The sequence below is a fragment of the Manis javanica genome, chromosome 1, assembly GCF_040802235.1.
Source record: "Manis javanica isolate MJ-LG chromosome 1, MJ_LKY, whole genome shotgun sequence".
NCBI classification, from domain to species: Eukaryota; Metazoa; Chordata; class Mammalia; order Pholidota; family Manidae; genus Manis; species Manis javanica.
In genome coordinates this window covers 98,523,181-98,542,667 of record NC_133156.1, presented here as the reverse complement: position 1 = coordinate 98,542,667, position 19,487 = coordinate 98,523,181, and the positions used below count along the sequence as shown (strand labels likewise).

General features: G+C 41.7%; 1 long non-coding RNA gene and 2 pseudogenes across 4 annotated transcripts in view; all 3 read left to right on the top strand.

Moving 5' to 3' along the window:
* Positions 1-19,487, top strand: part of LOC108384545 (uncharacterized) — a 758,195-nt gene that overhangs the window by 397,694 nt on the left and 341,014 nt on the right. The window lies entirely within an intron of this gene.
* On the top strand, positions 3,681-4,764 carry LOC140844110 (B-cell CLL/lymphoma 9 protein-like; annotated as a pseudogene).
* Positions 5,712-6,380, top strand: LOC140843333 (B-cell CLL/lymphoma 9 protein-like; annotated as a pseudogene).

The window sequence follows — 19,487 nt, the reverse complement described above, 5'->3', positions numbered from 1 at the left end:
GGGCTCTAAAATATTACTCTGTCAGATTGCTATAAAAGTTTCTAAATGCTTCCTCCCAAGTTCTGAACTTATTGCCCCAAGGACAGATAAAACCCACAGGTCATCACCTAGTTTGTAGACCACACCTGGTACAGCGCTACTCAGACCAATCTGTTTTTAACCCCCAGCAGATTGACTTGACTACATGGCTTGGGCAAAATATCTTATCTGAATGTACTGCCATACAAGAGCCTTGTGTCCCTATGTGAATTATGTATCTCCAGGGTCCCAGACTGAGGGACTCCCACTTCAGGTTTTCAGCGCCATGTCAGAATCCAAGGGAACACCTGAGGGGAAGACTCACATCCTCAGAGTGAAGTGTGGCAGGGAAACTTAGGAGCCTAATTATAATTAGCACAGTCATTTTAGATCAGAAGAGATACAAGGTTTTAAGTAAAACCCTCCTGAGCCTAATTATTTCTTCTTTTAGCATGGACTTCAGAGGGAAATGTACTAAATCATTCTGGAAATGGGGCCTCAAGTACACAAGATGCTGAGAACTAATTATTTAACATATCAAATGTGTGCATATTGTAACTGAAAAGTATGAAGACATGATGAGAAGAGCCACCATGGAGCTCTTTACCAGCCCTCTCTGAGGCAAATACCCCTGGGCATACTGCTCCAGAAGAGAATGGAGTAGTTTATGTCCTATTAATTAACAGCAGCTTTCCCTTACAGTCCTAAGATTGCTGCTCAGCCTATCCAGGTTCAAAACTGTTTGGTGTGATGAAGCCAGGAGGAGAAAGGAAAAAAGACAAAAAAAAAAACGAGTATAAATTGAAGATACACAAATGGCATTGATTCAATTCTCTTTATTACTTTCATTTTGGAATCCATTGCAACCCATCTATAAATGTCTTTTTCTATTCCATTTGTTTCTCATCTATAAAAAGGATATAATGATAACAGTGTCTGTCTTATAAGGTTTAAATGAGTTAATATATGTAAATATATTGGCACATGCTACGTGCTCAAGTGTTAACTATATCTATACATCTATAAGATGTTTACTTCTCCTTCCATTCAAATAAGCTCAAGAAATGTACAGCTTCTAAGGGATCACTGTAAAAATCACACAATTGGGCTTTTTAAATGGAAAGTTCTGGCATAATTTTATAGAATTCAAGTTAGACAGTTTTTATTATTTTCTGTGGCAAAAGCACATCTCCCCAAGGTCAAGGAGTTGAGCCCTTTGGAGTGGGCAGTAGACTCAACCCACAAAGGCAAGGCGCCTGCTATCTACTTCATCATTTGCAAAAGTTCATCATCCCCTTTGGTTTCCCCACAGAATCCTTAGTGCCCATTTCCTATGATTGGCTCATTTTGGTCTGTTGGTGAGAAAAACAGTTATGTGTTAGAGCACTGGGTGGCACCTGCCTTAGCCGGGTGTTGCCATCTGGACCTCAGTGATCACAGTGACAGAGGCAAGGCGTTCACTAGGCTAGGTTAAAAGTGAAGGATGGCAAATAGTTATTCATTTCTAATTTCAAGTCCACATGCATTTATCCTGCTGTGCAAAATGGTGATTACAGGTAGGTCCTAGAGGGCACTCTGCAGAGACACAGGAAGGTGTGTCCCTGACTTGGGTATTCATATATGAAACTTTTGGTGAGTGCCTGACCTGGTTACAGTCAACTAGCAAGTCTGCAAAAGAGCCCCTTGCCATTTCAGTGGGAGACTGAGCTGCCGGCTGCTGCAGCTCTTCAGGAATTTCAGTGGGTGCTCCCTATATGAATGTGGAAACTTCCAAGAGAAGTGGCCTTCAGGGATGAATGCTCTACTTACTTTGGTAACAGCACATGAAATTTTTTTGAGGTGGATCAGAGGTCTTGTCTACAGAGAAAGGAATCTTTTAGTTATTCTTATTTATGCTTGGCTAAATTGATTTTCTGGAATGAGAATATAATATTCCTGAGAGACTGTGTGTTCATATTGAATTATTTTCATTAAAAAATAATTGTTTAGGGTGTGGAGATGAGCTTTTGTGCTCAATTAGAAGTTCCAAAAAACTAGATATAAGTAATTATTTGTTTTTCTGCTTCCCAACTTTCATCCTTGACATTCTCTAAATTTCTATTCTTAGTTAATTTTTTGTTGTTATTCTGTGCCCTCTCTTGACACCTTCAGCCAGCTCCTTAGTTCACAGTCCATTGGTTTGGTGAAAAACAACTGATTCTGTCTTTATAGCTATGTGACTTCTTGTTATATGGGAGAATAAATCTTTATCATCTAAGCCATCTTAGTTTGGTGTTCTCTTGCTTGCATCTGAAAGCATCTCGACTCTTTTTCCTCTAAACAATAATGGGAGAGTGAATTTTTCTAAAGCCAACTTGTAATCATCTTCAGAAATCTTCAGTACTTCCCCACTCCCTACAAAAAAACTCCAAATTTATAATCTAGTATTTTAAACTATCCTAAATTTTGTCCCAACTTACCTTTCCAAGCTTATTTCCCATATGCTTCATTTACATAGTCCCTTCCAGTGGTTAAAACATTTTAAGATCTGCCATGGGAAGAATGGAGGATGCCACGCAGCCCAGCAGCTGGCTAGGCCCTGGACCAAAGCCCACATCCCCTTCTCTGCCTCCACCCTGCCTCCAGAGACTGAATGTAGAACTAGCTGGTGTCAGCCTGTTTTTGACCTAGAAACTCATCTCTGTTTGGAGGCAGAGATCATCTTTGGAAAGCTCTTCTGTGTCTCAGTGTAGAAAAAGTTAGCAAATTGAACGTCCTTAAAGGTGAAGGTTGCCTTGGAGAATGTGACTCCCAGGCACCTGATTTCCAGGATCTGTACTGCAGTGTGGTAACCCTTGTGTGCTGTGTACCCTTGAAGTGCAAGGAGGCTCTCTTCTGGCCGCAGGAGGCACACCCAGAGAATGCTGAAGCTTCACAGACAAACAAGGAGGACAAGGCATACAGGCGGCCAGCAGGAAGGGCTGCAGGCGCCTGTCACTGCCTCAGCGGCTCAGTCTGCTGCAGTCTGAGACCTCACAGAGCCTGTTTGTAACTTCAAGCTCAGGAGTCCAATCAGTGCATTCCAGGAACCCTAAATGGAGGAAATCTTCATCTCAAAAGAGTCAAAGCCCAAGTCAAAGCAGGGGATGAAGGCCCTCCCCCCTACAGTCATGTCCCACGTGGGAATCCCCACTTGGTTTCCATATTCTCCCACTTGAGTGCTGGCCAGGCAATCCCAGTCACCCTAATCATGACTCTGAGAGTGGGAGCCCTACCCCTTGAGCACTCAAGCCAGGTGAATGCATACACCTGGAGATTGGGGCTGGAAATGGTGCCAAGGGAAAAAAGTATTTTCACCCAGTCCTTTGGTCAGCGAGATCCTGGAACTAAAGAAGTAAAGTACTAGGATTCCCAACACATGATGCACTGATGACTCCCTCAAATGCCATGATCCTTGAGTCTTCCAGACCTTTCCACAGCCAGACTATTGACCAAAGCCTGCACCTGCTCAGGAGACATTAGCCCAAGTGCTGCCTTTGTTTTCAAGCTACAGAAGCTGCACTGAGGGTCAGGCTGAAAATGCTGCTCCTTTTCCACTTCCAGAGCATCTCTAGGAGAATGGCAGTAGCCAAGCCCCTATGAACACACAGATCTCTGCCTTTGGAATGATCTGAAACCTCTCCCATTACAACCCCCCAGTTCCTGCCAACTAGGGCCGGAATTCGTCCCTGAATACGGAACGGCGGCCGACTCTGCCTCTGGCACCAATACCTAAGCCCGCTGCTCCTGTGTGTCCCCTGGCATGGGCAGGCATGGGGTAGAAAACACACTGTTCCCTTTGGTGGGCAACCCTGCCAACTCGACTCCACAGTCTTACATGGTACTGGGTCGGATTGGGTGCCCCTAAACCAAGCAGTTATCTGTGTCTCCCACAGGGGCAAGAGCTATTTGGCAGATTGCAATGTCTTCTCCACATCACCACCCCCTCCACTAGTGTCCAGTGGAGACCCCCCCACCCAGGGGAAAGCTCACAGAGACCCTCTCCTGAGTAGCGGGAGCATCAGGAGCACTCCTTACACACTGTCAGAAATACTCAGCCTGTACTTTTCTCTGATGACAAAACATTCACAGCAGCCCAAAGAATGCAGAGTGCTGGGGTATTAGGCGGACCTCCAGAGAAACCAGAGAAGTGATACAGACCATGATGGCTCCACACTAAAGCGTCGGAAGGGACCTGGGCCCCAGGCAGATGGGGGGCTCCGCTTTCCACCCAGGATATACAGGTGCACCCTTTTCTCCAGATGGAGTGGTTCTACCTTCCTTGAACTTCCCGTCTGGGCCCATAGGGAGTCAGATGTCTCCTGAGCAGAGAGTTTGACAGAAATTACAGCAGGAGTTCCTATGAAGAGAAGTAGAATCAGGGACAAGTGGCTGCACCACAGAGCTCCCTCCAGAATATGGAGGTTTATCAGCATGGACCTTGGGAAGTGGTCCAAGGGCCTCTCCCTCAATACCAGATGACCCATGGTGAAGGCTGGGCACCTAGGCAAGCAAAGCCATTTCCCAATAGTATGATTATGTCATGTTCTTTGCTCCTAAAGGCATGGCCCTTGACCCCAGCAAGCCAGGGGTCACATATGGCTCCCTGAATTTGCAGGAATGAGTGGCACTGAACTGGAAGGGGCAGATGTCCCCAACCTTGCATTAAGACCAGCTCTTTCTGGAGCCATTTGGCTGGACAGTATGTCAAAAATCCAAAATGATTGAAATTTCTCTCCTGGCCCAGGGGTCTTCAGTGGTCTTGACTGAGGAGAATGCTTCCAAAATCCCCAGAGACTGTCTGCAGAGATGTGTAACAGCAGCTGGCAGAGAAAGGTCAAAACTTCCCAGGATAAGTATGGCAGGCATTAGGCCTAGCATGGAGGTGACTAGGATAATCCCTCCTAGGGATAAGGCTCTCAAAGTCCATTTTCCTTCTGAGTCCTACTGAGAATGACGTTCCAAAATCAGTGCCCCACAGATGGGCCCTGACTGGGAATTTGAGTTTGGGATGAGCCCTAATGTCATAAAGGGAGATGTCAATTTAAATGTCAAATGTGATCCAGCTCTCAGATGACACCTCAAAAGATGAGAGGCTCAGTGTGATAATGAATTCTACTCAGGTGGGTCTGAGATGCTGCCAGCTCAGCAGAAGATGCTTCCCCTGCCATCTGATGAGCAATGTGTCACAGGCTTCAGGCCATTCCTTCCTTTATCTCAAGGTCCAGGAAGCAACAGTGGTTTGTAGAAACTCAGCTAACCAATCAGACCACCAGAAGGACCAATAGCAGGCTCTGCCACAGCCACTGCTACCGCTCAACCCTTCAAGAAAGGGTTAGTCTCCAATTTGACACAGCCTGGGGCAGAAGCCCTTGAATAAATCTGGGCCAGCAGCTATATGCATTCCCTGCTAAAACTCTCTGAAACCGCTACAGTTTACAGTCCAGTCGTCACTGCTAGGCTCGCCCTCAGGGAACCTCACACTCCTCCAGATTCCATTGTACATCGCAGCCTGATGGCAGGCTCAGGCACTGCTGCTTTCATTAAATAGTCCTTAGAGCTTGCTGCTATTCTGCTGTTGATATGCTTCTGTGAATATTCAGGTGTCTTCTCTCTAGTACACCTTGCCTCCAGAGCCTCCCCTTCCACAAATCTGCTCTCCACCACAATGCCTTATGCCCAAGTTTGCAATGTCCAGTTTTACCTGATTATACCATAATCCTATTAAGACTGCAGTCAACTCAGATGACAACTGGCCTCCAGCTCCTTCACCCAACTTATCATCACTGAGTAACATACCAGGAATGAACATTAATACCCCAAATCCAGACTTTCAAGTTCCAGTGGCAACCTTCAGTGTAATGGAAATGACATAATTAACTTCTCACTCCAACCAGATGCCCTTCCTGAAGGCCGTGGGACCCAACATACTTTCTCACCCTGCTCTGGTGAGGCCTGGCTTGATGTCACATGATCTTGTGATGGGCCGTGGGTCCCAGGAGCTTCAGATGATATCTCAGGTGCAGATGGGTTTTCCCAGATGGGTTCTCTGCAGTTTAGGTCTCCTCCACAGCAGGACCAAATGCCATTTTCCTACCGTGGTTCCAGTGGTGGCAAAGCAGCTTCCTAGGAGAAGGCATAGTTGGCCATCCCCACAGTGTATGTCAAAATTCAGCAGATGCAGCATTTTGCAAGCCTGGAGGCCCAAGGGATCCTGGCTCTTTCACTATGCTGGGAAATGGCATGCCTTCAGTGTTATGGACCCAGACCTGTAAGGAGTAATACCTGAGTGGTATCTGTCCTCTATTACTCCATCTGAGAAGCACAGCCAGACACTGCAATAGTGCCCATGAGTGTAAGTCCTAGCCCATAAACAGCCCTGGGGTTCTAGGCCCGGGTCATTGCACTGGGGATGATGGGCAGACCAGCCCCCAGAGCAGTGCTAGTATCGCCCAACATGGGAGGTCTGGGGTCAGTGGAAATATGGGTGCCCTTCTTGGTGCATCCATGCCAGGCCTCAACTCAATGAGATCACTGACCTTTCTCAAGCAAGAGCAAAGTATTAATGAAATGCAAAGAAAAAGAAGGAAGGAAGGAAGGAAGGAAGGAAGGAAGGAAGGAAGGAAGGAAGGAAGGAAGGAAGGAAGGAAGGAAGGAAGGAAGGAAGGGAGGGAGGGAGGGAGGGAGGGAGGGAGGAAGGGAGGGAGGGAGGAAGGGAGGGAGGGAGGGAGGGAGGGAGGAGAATTTACTAAGTTCAGCCTAGGGTAGGGATAACAAAGACATCCTTCTTTTTAAAAAAATTATAACCCTTAGGACATTAGTTTTTCAGTTTAAGTGTTCCTCAGCCCTGTCTGTCTTTCTGTGCATGCAAATCTGCCTCCTTTGCCCTTCACCATCTCCTCCTTGAGTGAGTTGCCTGCCCTAATGCCCCCACCCCGTCTCGGCCTGCTTTTCCCCTGGGCACAGTCAGGCAGAGCCTAAGCGTCCCTGTGGAGTGTCCTCCTGGCGTCGGGAATGGTAAAGACTTCTGTCCTGGGGATGCTCTGTGGCTTTTTTCTCCCCTGTGACTTTTTCTTTGCCAGTATGCCCACCCTTCCCCCCAACTCTTGTTTTCTGTTCTCCTTTTAGTCAGAATTCCCAGGTGAATTTTATTAATGTGGGAGTGGAACAGATGCTAAAAGTTATCCAGGATTCGATTTTGTTTTTGTATTTTTAAATTTTGTGGTTACTTCCCTTTTTTCCTTCTCCCACGCACAAAACATCCTGTGGAACTTCCATTAAATTTGGTACAAAACCACTTGCTGGGGCTGTGACATCAGAAAAATGAAATATATTGTTTCTTATAAATTTTTTTTTTGAGGAAGAATACTTTTAAGACTCAATCCAAAATGACTTCCTGATCTCCCTGGGAAGACTAAATGTCATTTTCCTTGGAACTTGCTACTGACATCTCACACTTTCTTCTGTCCTTTTCTTGTGAGTGTGTGTGTGTGTGTGTGTGTGTGTGTGTGTTTTATATTTCTTGTAAATTGGAACTACATGAGAGTTGGGTCTGAGTCTGACTTTGGATGCTCCACAGTATTTTGCATATAGATGTTCATCGAATGTCAGGGAGATGCATTAAAATATTTTCTCTAACTACTTTAAATTATTCCCTCATATGGGGAATAGTGGAGGGAACAATTAAAACAAGGCACATAAATGATAGTCCATTTATGAAATAAGAAAAAAAAATAGTAGACTCAAGGAGGATGAAACCTGACCTATAAATAGCTTCAGAGAAACTAAGCATCATGTAACAGAGGGGTTTGCATGAACTTACAAGGTTCTGGGGGTCAAAAGCTAGAATTCTTAAAAAGGAAAGAGAAGCTTGTCAAGTTTGCTTCTCTTCTTAGCAGCATACACAGGGAATACCAGGGCTTACTCTGTGGCTTAGTCTGTTCAGGCTGCTATAACGAAATACTGTAATAACTTGAAACAGCAACCATTTATTTCTCATGGTTCCAGAGGGTGGAAGTCCCAAATCAAGGCTTCAGAAGATTTGGTATCTGTTGAGAGCCCCCTTTCTGGCTTATAGATGGCCATCTCCTCACTGTTGTCCTCACACAGCAGAAGGGACAAGAGAGCTCTCTAGAATTCTTTTATAAGCACACTAGTCCCACTCATGAGCTCTCCACCCTCATGACTAAATCACCTCCCAAAGGCCTCCCCTCCTAATGCCATCATAAGATTAGGTTTCAACATGTGAATTTGGGATGATACAGATATTTAGTCTGTAATGCTCTGGTTCTGTACCAGCTCAGCATCCTCACGTTGCAGTGAAGAGCTGTGCTGATGACAGCCATCACTACCAGAGGGGCTTCTGGAAGCTGTGCAGCTGGGGATATTAGCACAAGTTTTCCTCAAAATGTTCCTTAGGAAAAGTAGAAGGTTAAAATTTTATCGGATTCAGCGCCATTATACAGTGACTCTTTTGTGGCATCCCCCAATTGGTTTCTCATTCAAGGCAGCTTATTGCAGCTAGTCCCTGCTTAGCTTGAGGAGGGCACGTGGAAAGGAGAAAAATGCCTCTGTGTCTCTCCATTTCAGATTATGTTATGAGTATATGCCTACATCTTACTTTTCTTTATCCATCCTTTTTTTTTGTTATTTTCTATATTTTTATTTATGTTCAAGAATGAATCTTTTGAAGGCTCTTTTTAAAATGTTTTCTATTAAGCTTGCTTAGGTGTTATGATGTTAACACTCTGGAAATAGTTGTAGACAAATGGGTGCAATAAACATGTCCCCTTAGGACATGGTATTTCCAAGATTCTTGGCTTCTAAACACAGTAATAATGAGGAACCACCATGGCTTTGCTGCTATGTACCACATATAGGCCACAGCCAGTCTGCCAGGAATTTTTTCACTGTCCTGGGCACAACTGAGTCTACTCACAGGTGGACTCACTCTCAATAAATCCAGCCTATGACAATTTAGACTTGCCAAATGAAATAACTGGCAGAGTGATTATCTCCTAAAGAAAAGGATCTGTTGTCATGTCAATACTTGAAATAACGAACTACTTTAATAGATTTTAAGGTTTGAAAACACTTATTTACCAGGGACTCTGGATTTCCTGGAAATGTGAAACACCTATATTCCCTCCATTGTTCTAGCACAGACTTTGATAGTTTCTGAAGCCAGTTAGAAGTAGGCAGAAACATCAGATGGTCTGTGTGATGTACTATGTGACTCAAGAGTCCAGAATAAGAGACCAAAGAAGAAAATAACTGCTAGCACTGATTTGCTGTGAATAAATTTTGAACTTAAAGTCACTTTATTTTGCTCACAAGGAAACTGTAATAAATAAGCAGCTTACTCTATATTAAGTAGTTTGGGTTTCTATAAAGAAATGACATATCGCTGGGGTTGGCTAAAGAGCATATTACGTATGGAGAAATCAGATCATCAGTGAATATTGGAGCTTAAAAGGTCCTTATCATTCTCTTAATCAGTCCAAAAAGTGCAACGGGCATTTTAGTTTTATTTGCTCAGCATTTCTTCCTCTCTCCAAATAAGCCTTAGAAGATGGGTCTACTTCCAATGAAGAGTTCTAAAGGTGGATGGTGTTATTGGTTCAGCTGTTCAGGCCTTCTGAGGTAGTTTTCAGCTGAAGACTCTTGACTTAGGTCTCACTAGACATATGCAGATTTTTCATGTATAGTGGGTACTAGGGAAAAGCAGCTTAGCATGTGCATTGAAAGAATGTTCTACATTTATTGCTGTTAAGCAGATCTGGGTTGTTGGTTTTTTTTTTTTTGGTTTGTATGGATTTATTTTGCTCTGGCCATGTGTAGGGTGGAACAGGGAATGGAATCACAAGTTATGAAGTGTAATTGTGCTTTGACAGTCATACAAATTAAATGTAGCTTTGAGTTTGAATTAGTCTGCATAATGTCTAAACCACACAGTTTTTTCCTTCTGTCTATAGTCCAACCTAAGAAATACAAGATAAAACAGTCCCTGGGTTGAGATCTTGGTTTCTAACCTGTCTTATACTCTGATCTATTAGGATGTAGAATTTGCTACAGTGGCATGTTATAAAGACATGTTCTGTCTTGAAAATAAATGTTTCTGTTAAAAATAGAAATAGACGTTAGTGGTGGATAAATCTTATTAAGTTTGGAATCTGGATTGATTTCATATGAGGGTTCCAGGAGTTCTGAGGCTTAAATACAGATTACAAAAATATTTGGGGATTAAAGAGCTCATCAAGTCCAGAAAAAATACAGGGCCTCTAAGGACTTTTCCTAATAAAGAAAATATGTGTGTGTGTATATATATATATATATATATATATATATATATATATATATATATATACATGTTTCTCCCACTTTCCAGAAGTACAGCATTCCTTTAAAATCTTTCATAAGCAAAATGGCATAGAATAAAGAAGCAATTCCATTAATTTATATGGAAAAATTTTTCAGCCTTCCCAGACCCAAAAAATAACCTCTCTCAGGCTTTTCAGATACCTTAGGATGCATTTTGCTAATGGATGGACAATATAAATTAAAATAAAGCACAGATGCTCATAGACACAGTTGAAGGCTATAGTGGCTTGATGCTGAGCTGCTGAGTATAGTTCCTGAGGAAGTTGTGTGGCAAGGCCCCTCTGATGGCTCACTGCAAAACAAATGTCAAACACTCTTTCACTTTTGCCTTTTATAGTAAAAGTAAAAATCTTTTTTGGATTTCTTTCAGTTAGTGAAAACAGGTACTAATTCAGGTCTTTCGTAAAAGCAAAGTGGCATACGCAAACTTTTGAAAAATAGGGAATACCTGTGTATGTGTGTGTGTGTGTGTGTGTAGATTATATTTGTATCTATATCTATGTCTATGTCTATAAACATAAGAGGAAGAATGAATGCCCAAGGCTTTAAATTTTCAAAGGCATATCTTTTCAATGTCTGTGAAAGAAGAGAATGCAATTGTGACTCAAGCGGAACAAATGGGGGGCACTCAGTTGTCTTTCCTCCCTGCCCCCACAGTGCTGTTGTAATGGCTTTATGAAGAACTGGGTTCCCTTGCAGGTATAAAGGAGATAGCCTGGTGTGAGTTCAAGTCCCGTCTCTCACATCTTAGCTGCTAGGTGACCTATTCAAATTATCCTACCTCACAGACCTTCTGTTCCTTCAGCTTAATGGGCAATATTGTGAGGACAGATTTCCTATTATAAAACAAACTTTAAAAACCATCCTCAATTTAAAAAATAGTATTTAAAAAAAACTTGAAAAGTAGAAATTTACCTTCATATTGACTATATAAAAGGTTTTCCTATTCCTGAAGAGTCCTGTCTCATTTGCACTTCCAGGAGGAACCCTGCTTCAGTCTCCTTCTATCCATCCCTGGTTCCATGGTTACTTATGGCCCTGACACAGACAGGCACCAGTCCTTCAAGGAGGCAATTGTAGATTTGTGGTGAAAAGAACTGGGCTTGAGATCTGACTTCCCCATTATCTCTGGTCTAGGGAAAATCATTACATTTCCCTGAGTTATGGTTTCTCATCTATAAGCTGGTGTATGGGCCAAATGTTGGCATTGCCCTACCCCCTGCCAAAAACTCGTAAGTTGAAATCCTAAACTTGAAATCCTAAACCCAATGTGGCCACTTGGAGGTGAGGATTTGGGAAGGTAATTAAATTTAGATGAGTCCATGAGGGTGGAGACCTCCTGAATGGGAGTAGTGTCCTTAGAGGAAGCGACCAGAATCTCTCCCTCTCTCTGCCATGTAAGGACCCAATGAGAAGGTGACTCTCTGCAACCCAGCAAAAAGGCTCTCACAGTGAACCACATTAACTGACACCTTGCTCCTGGGCTTCTCAGTCTCCAGAGCTATGAGAAATAAATATCTATTGTTTAAGGCACTCAGTCTGTGGTATTTTGTTAGAGCAACCCAAGCTGACTAAGACATATGGGAATAAAAATACCAACCTATTTTATAGAGTTGTTAGGTCACAAATAAGACATTGTATATAAAATCTCTGCAAATTTTCAATCGTTAAGCAAATTACAAATACTATTTAGGGTCTAGAGAGAAAGTGAACCAGGCACAGATATTGCCTCAAAAAGTTCATAGTTTCCTAAGTGAGGTAACACTTAACTATAACCAATCATGACACAAAAAAGAAAAGATTGTATTCATTCATTCTTCATTCATTTATTTATTTAACAAATATGTATTGAGCATCTACTATGTGCTGAGTAGTATTCTAGATTTGAGTCAGCAATAAACAGAAGTTCCCTGTTCTTATAGAGCTTCTATATGATTTTTGGAAGCAGTCAATAAACAAATGCACAAATATTAAATAATATGCCTCATGAAAGGAAATGCTTTGAAGAAAAGTAAAGGCAATCGACAAAGAGTGATGAGGGGAACATTGCTATATTGTACAGTGTGATGAGGAAAGACCTAGTCAGGTCTGTCTCATAAAGGACATTTGAACAGATACTTCCATGAAGTGAGCAAATGAGCTGAGCAGGATTTGGGAAGAACAATGCTCCAGGCAAACAGAACAGCAAGTGCAAAAGCCCTGAGGCAGAAGTTTTAATCATTAAAAAGGGTTCTTCTCAAAGGCTCTGAGAATTCAGATCTGATGCGATTATTTCTAGCTAAAAGGTGATAATGATACTAAACCCTCAAGGCCAGTCCAGTCCAGGGAGGACAGAAGCTCTACTAGAGAATGAGCTTACATAGTATTTCATATTTTCCACTTGTCTTTTGCTTAGATTATATCTCTCAAATTTCTATCCATACATACATATTTGTAATTAATTCACCCTCAAAAGAAGTCACAGACTATCATTTCAGTTACTTTAAGCATAACAGATAGACATTGGTATTAGTCATCCCTTTCCTATTTCTGAGTATTATCCTCAGACACAGAATAAATTATAGTTAAGAACCTGAACTTTGGACTCAAGCAGATAGACTTTGAAATCCAAGTTTGACTGTGTTTTATGTTTCTGACCTTGAGAGTATTAGTTAGGTTTTCAGAACCATAGTTTCTTTATTTGTAAAAAAGAAGTATCTGATGAGTTTGTTGTGAGAATTTACACACATATACAAACATACACACAAACGTACACATATACACACAGTTTAACACAATGTCTGACATAAAGTAAATAATCTACAAATGATCATTTAAAAAAAAAGTAAACAGTGGGAGTCTCCCTCTTTTTACCTCTTGCCCCTCATGGATGTGGTATTGAAAATTATTGATGCTATTCTTTTCTATCCTCTCTTTATTGAAATATTCACATTCAACTAAAAAGCAAGAAACTTATAATCAAAAAGTCGTTCTATACAAAATGTGTCCAAAGTGAATGAAAGTAAAGTAAGAATGGAAATATTTATGTCCTTACTGTATAACAAAGGCTTTCAAAGCATTAATCTATTCATTCTTGATAATAAACCCTGTAGTCTGAAAATTATTCATCTTCCCCATTACATAGATAAAAAATGTAACTCAGGTTGAGTGATTTTGGCTAAAACCATACAGCTTGTAGTGTCAAGGCCAGAACTCATATACAGGTCTTCCCAACCTAAGTATCCATCAGTAGATGAATGGATAAAGAAGATGTGGTTCATATGCACAATTGAATATTATTTCAGCCATAAGAAGAAAACAAATCCTACCATTTGCAACAACATGGTTGGAGCTGGAGGATATTGTACTCAGTGAAATAACCCAGGCCAAGAAAGACAAGTCCCAAATGATTTCTCTCATTTGTGGAGTATAACAACAAAGCAAAATTGAAGGAACAAAACAGCAGCAGACTCACAAACTCCTAGAAGGGACTAGTGGTTACCAAAGGGAAGGGGTTGGGAGATGGTGGGTGGGGAGGGAGGGAGAAGGGGACTAAGAGGCACTATAATTAGCACACACAATATAGGTAGGTCACAGGGAAGGCAGTACAGCACAGAGAAGACAAGGAGTGACTCTATAGCATCTTCCCGTGCTGGCGGACAGTGACTGCAGTGGGGTGTGTCGGGGGAATTTGATGATCTGGGTGAATGTTGAAACCACAATGTTGCTCATGTGAAACCTTCATAAGATTGTCTATCAATGATACATTAATAAAAAAGAAAAGAAAAGAAATATACAGAGCTTCCTTTTGCATGGATTCCAGAGGGTCTAAAATTTAAACAACTTGAATAGAGATCAAGGTCTCTGCATTGTATAAGCTCATTTGATTGCTTGTCTGAAGCTCTGCTGGGACAGGGATCATGTCTTACTCACCTTTGCCTCCCAAGACCTAGCACAGAGACTGGCACATGGCACACGCCCAGGGCTGAACACAGGCCCACAGGCACTGTGATGATTGGTGACACAGTTAAGCTCTCCTTTTGCTACAGTAAAAAGACCAGACATTTGCTGCACGAGAGAATACATCACATGGTACTTTTTCATATTTTAATTTTGAATCCAAGCCACTGACTTGGACAATGAGACAAAAAAGTCCTTCAGCCTCTCTGTCTCTCATAGGTTTTCCTCTCTATGGTTTCTTTTCAGAAAGAGCTTCTTTGGTAGAACTGCGAGCCTATGGCAGACTTACAGACCTTATTTGCCTCAATAGGGCAACAGTTTTTAGATGAAGACATTAAATTGCCTTCCACTTTGAGACTCTGGAACATCAGTGTTGGCTAAACCTTCCCCACGGAGAAGGGCGGCACCGACCAGGAGAGGGCTGAGGGGGCTTTGGGTCCACAGAGGAAGGGGCTGCACTGGGCTGAACTCTCCGCAGTGCCCTGTAACCATGGCTGAATGTACTGACTGGTTACCATCTTGGCCACTTTCCACATCTTCCTCAATTTAATCCTCGATGGAGGATTCCCATTATTATTCCCGTTTTCCAGGTGAGGAAACTGCAGCAGAGAGGTGAAGTGACTTGTCCCAGAGACTAAGTAGTAGATCCGGCACGAAACCAAGCCTGTGGCCTTGACAGCCTGTGCTCAGGACACAGCTGCGCGACTGTGGGTGAGAGAATCACTCTCAGCACCTCCATTTCCTCATCAGTAAAATGAAGGGAGGACCAGGCTCTTCCTTAGAGTGTTAGGAAAAGTCATTTAGGCAATACACGAAAAGCATCTGACACTTAGTAGGCGCTTAGGTTTTGTCAGTTCTCTCCCTTCCCTCAAATAACCTGAGATTAAAGAGTATCACAGCTTGAGCAATCCTTTAGAAATATAAAGCTAAAATTAATCCAAACCATGAGAGAGCCAATGACAATAAAGCTGATTTGTTCAGACTTATTATTTTGTTTCAATAAAAAACCTGTTTCCAGTCTCCTCAGCAGACCCACAGAGCCAACCCAAACTGAAAACACACGCAGCAAATGCAAACTCATTGTTGAGACATGACAGATACTTCAAGAACCAGGAAATTCCTTCATAAAATGCCTTGCTTCTTAGCCAAAGCAGACAAGATTAAACAACACAGTGGCGTGGCTGCGGCCCTCAGGGCACACAGTGGGTCTTCATGCTCCTGGAGTGAGTGGAAACCCAGGGCCTCGCAAGCCAGCTGGCACTGATGCTCCAGGGACAGATATGCGTGGCCTTGCCTTCCAAGTTGAGAGCAATTGTTGGCAGTACACCGTGATCATGTCAAGTGAAGGGAATTTTTTTTAAAGGCCCATCATTGTTTTTCTTTCTTTAAATGGTAGCCACTGAAAAGTTATGCAAACACTTCAGCTGTGGAATATTTAATCTGACATTTGGCATGGCTCCTGTGTTGATCCAAGACACGAAGCCGGCACTATACACCTCACAGTTGTTTCACTGCCTACTCAGAAAGGGTAAAATGGTAAACCAGATACAACCAACTAATTTTCCTGCTTCAGAGTTTTAACTTACCTGGATCCTTACCTAGGCCCTTACCTGGACCCATCCTTGATTCCCAAGTTGTAGGAGACGTTTGTGGAACACAAAGCCATAAGATGAATAGCTCATTTAGGTGGGCGGATATAATTGCTTTTTTTTCCTTTGGCCCCACTGAAAGCTTTGGGAGTCCCTGTGGTTTTGGGTTTCTGAAGGGTTTGGCAGTTCTTCTCTTAGGGTCTGGTCTTTCAGGGTTCCACATGCTCTCCTCGACACACTGCCAGAACTGTCCTCTCCTCTTCCATGTCACTGGGTTTTAGCAAGAGGAGAAGGCACGTCCTGCTGGAGCCGTCCGCCGCTCACCCTGCCTGCTTCTCCTCCAGCAGCAGCTGTCTGATCACTCTGCTGCTGCTGTAACCATCTCATCGATGGATTTGTGTTCCTACCAGGGAAATCTCCTAGAGGTCTTCTTTGAATATCAGTCACATGGTTTCTGGCTCCCAACAGGTAAGGACCACATTGCCACTCCTCAGAAGAAAACACATGGATCCTAAAAAGCCGAGTAAGCGGGCAGCTCACATTTCTTACCATGTGGAGAGAAAGATGCAGTACTGGCCAGCATTCCAAAGGGAAGGAGACTCTTCTGAACGTTCCTCTGCTGAAGTGCTATAACAGTTGCTTAATGTAAACAAACGTGATTCCTAAAGCCCCATCCTTCCCGTAGGTGGGACACTAAAACTAAAACACACTAGAAATCAGTGTAAAAATGCAGCTTGTTTCTTCATTCTCCACCATTTCATTGTTCTTTTGTTATAACAACACTGATTTCAACAGTCATTACTGTTACTTGGCTTCAGGTGATGGCATAATCCTGCTTCCGAGAAATACTGAAACAATGCTCATCCTTCAAAAAGTGATAGGTGGAGGAGAGCAGAGAATCAGATGGAAATGTTAAAACAAACGCTGAGACTGCTAAAGTAAACTGGAAACTGACAAATCTGGACAGTTCCTTAGTTCTGACTAGAGTTTCTGGATCCCATTTCAAATAAAAAATATCTTTGTTTCTAATGGAAAATTCAAAGAACGTAAACCTGAGTGTTAAAAGCCATGTCCTAGATTTGTTCTTTTATGGTTTTAGAGCTTGAGGGATTCAGTTAGGTGAGAAAGAAACTTCTCAACCTCAAATAACTTTAACCAACAGATGAAAATGTGCTTGAGGTCAGGGAAATGCTCTAAGAATAGGTCTTTCTAGCAGGTGTCAAACAGAGTTATATGTTCTGATTATCAGTTTGTATTAAAAATGCATATGAATACTATTAATGATGGTTTTCAAAGATAGTGATATAACAGGTAATTTTTCCTCTATAATTTTCTCTCTGTCTTTTATAGTTTGAAAATTGAATATTGATTTCCTTTATAAAGGGAAAAATGTTGATTAAAAATGTATTCTTTCTGAAAAGATCTAGTACTGTACCTTTGCTGGGAGCGTGCTAGAAGTTGTGGAATGAGGTTATTGTGAGTGTTTTCACTGTAATGAGATGTTCCAGGTTAGGAAGCCTCTGTGGGGAGTTTCCAGCAACCCTTCTACAGAGGGGTAAAGTTCTCAAGTATCTTTTCCCACCATTTCCAAGCCTTATCCATGTAAGAAAGAACTGATACTGTGTCCTTCTAAGGGGTCAGTTATAACTAACATTAGAGATAAACTAAATTCCATAAGCCAAGAATATTTAAAAGAACTTTGCTTCCCAAAGTTTTCTCAAAGTATTTTTCAGTTGTGAAGTGTTTTCAAGGAAGATGGCAAAGCATTTCTCAGTAAATAATTGGCAAGGAGTGTAGGGTGTTGCAAGTTCCCTTAGATTTCTTAAAGTGTAACCTACTGTGGATATTGTATAACTCTTTAGGGCTTAAGATGGCAGTGTAGTGACACTTGCTGACCCTAACTGACTGGGGGCAGTTTCTGGAGTGCTCTGTTGGGAATGGGTGGGAACAGTCGCTCAGTGGTGATGTTAGACATGATGAGTGCTATCTACTATGTGTCTAGAGCAGCAATATTGGCGGTACAATTGCTTTGAAATTGTCAGGTCTATTTTAGTATTTGAGTCTATTCTAAATGAGTTTCTGCTGATTCATGTGAGGATCAAAGTTTCTTTCCCACAATATTTATTTGAACAATATCTAAGCATAGCACACCTTAAGAATTTCTATTTTCCCACCTACTTGCCTGCTTTTGTTCATGTCCAGGAGCTTTAGGGTCACTCGTAAAGGTGTGTGAAGTCTCCATACTCTGTGCTGGAGGCTGTGATGGCTAGTTTAAGTTTCCCACCCTCGTACCCCCACCTCAGCAGACCCCTCATTTCCTGTGCCATTGGATTCTAAAATCACCTGTGGCTATTTGTATTTCTTAGAATCTGAAAACAGGAAGGGAATTTGGGGACCTGGAATGTAACCCTCTTATTTTACAGATTGAGAAGCAGATGCCTGGAGAGGTCAAGTGACTTACCCAAGGTCACAAAACTAGGTAAAGACCAGGGCAGGATGAGGCCTGTATTAACCAACTCTTAATAATCTTCACTTAACTACACCATAGTCTCTTTCAACAGGCCATATTCACAGACTTTTGTAACAGACCTAATGATTCAAATAGATGATGCCATTTCAGGACAAACTGTGGGGTAGTCCCACTGCTTCTGTGTTTTGTTTTAATTTATTTTATTTTTTATGATGTTGAGTTCAAGAAGTTCTATTCAGTTAAGTTCTTCCTGTATGCACCTTCCTTTAGAAAGTCAGCATTAAGAGCCCACAATTCACATTTGATCTGAAAAGAAAGTGGAAGGGGTAGAAACAAAATGTTTCTAGATCACAAGAATTCTACTTTTAATAAATGATCTTTATATTTGCATTTCTCCCAGCCCCATACCACTCTACCATGCAAAGGAAGTTTTGATATAAGATGACTGTATGAAAACAGAGTTAAAGTACCTCTCATAATCTTTTGCCATCAAATTTCAAAAGCTTCTTAGTTATATATAGGTTAGAGTGTATTCAATATATGCAGAGGAAACCTTAGAGAGGTGAGAGAGATGAACAAAATTTGAATTCCTATGGAAAAAAATACTCCTTGCCATATTGCTGCAACAGAAATTTTGTTGGCAAAGTAAATTGCAATATTACTCCCAGCAGAATTCTGCATATGTAAAAAAAGAGCATAATTGCCTCATTCAAAATCAAAAGATGAGAAGAAAAAAAGTGAGCAAATAGAGAAGTGTGTTACCATAACCACAGTTAAGCTGCATGTGTAAGCTTAACTTAAAAAAACTATATTTATTAAACAGATAAAGTAGTGAATTGTCCCAAGATATTATACCATATAAGGTTTAGATCCATACAGGATTCATTCAAAGGAAAAGAAAAAAGAGAAAAAGATCCAGAATTTCTAATATTGAAAATACAAGGATTTAGAAGAAGATAGAAGTGGAAGCAATTTTAACAGTCCTTCCCTACTAACCATTAAAACCAGTTAAAAGACTATAGGGGATAAATATATAATAATAATATTCTCATTTGCAGCTATTTCTGCTGCTA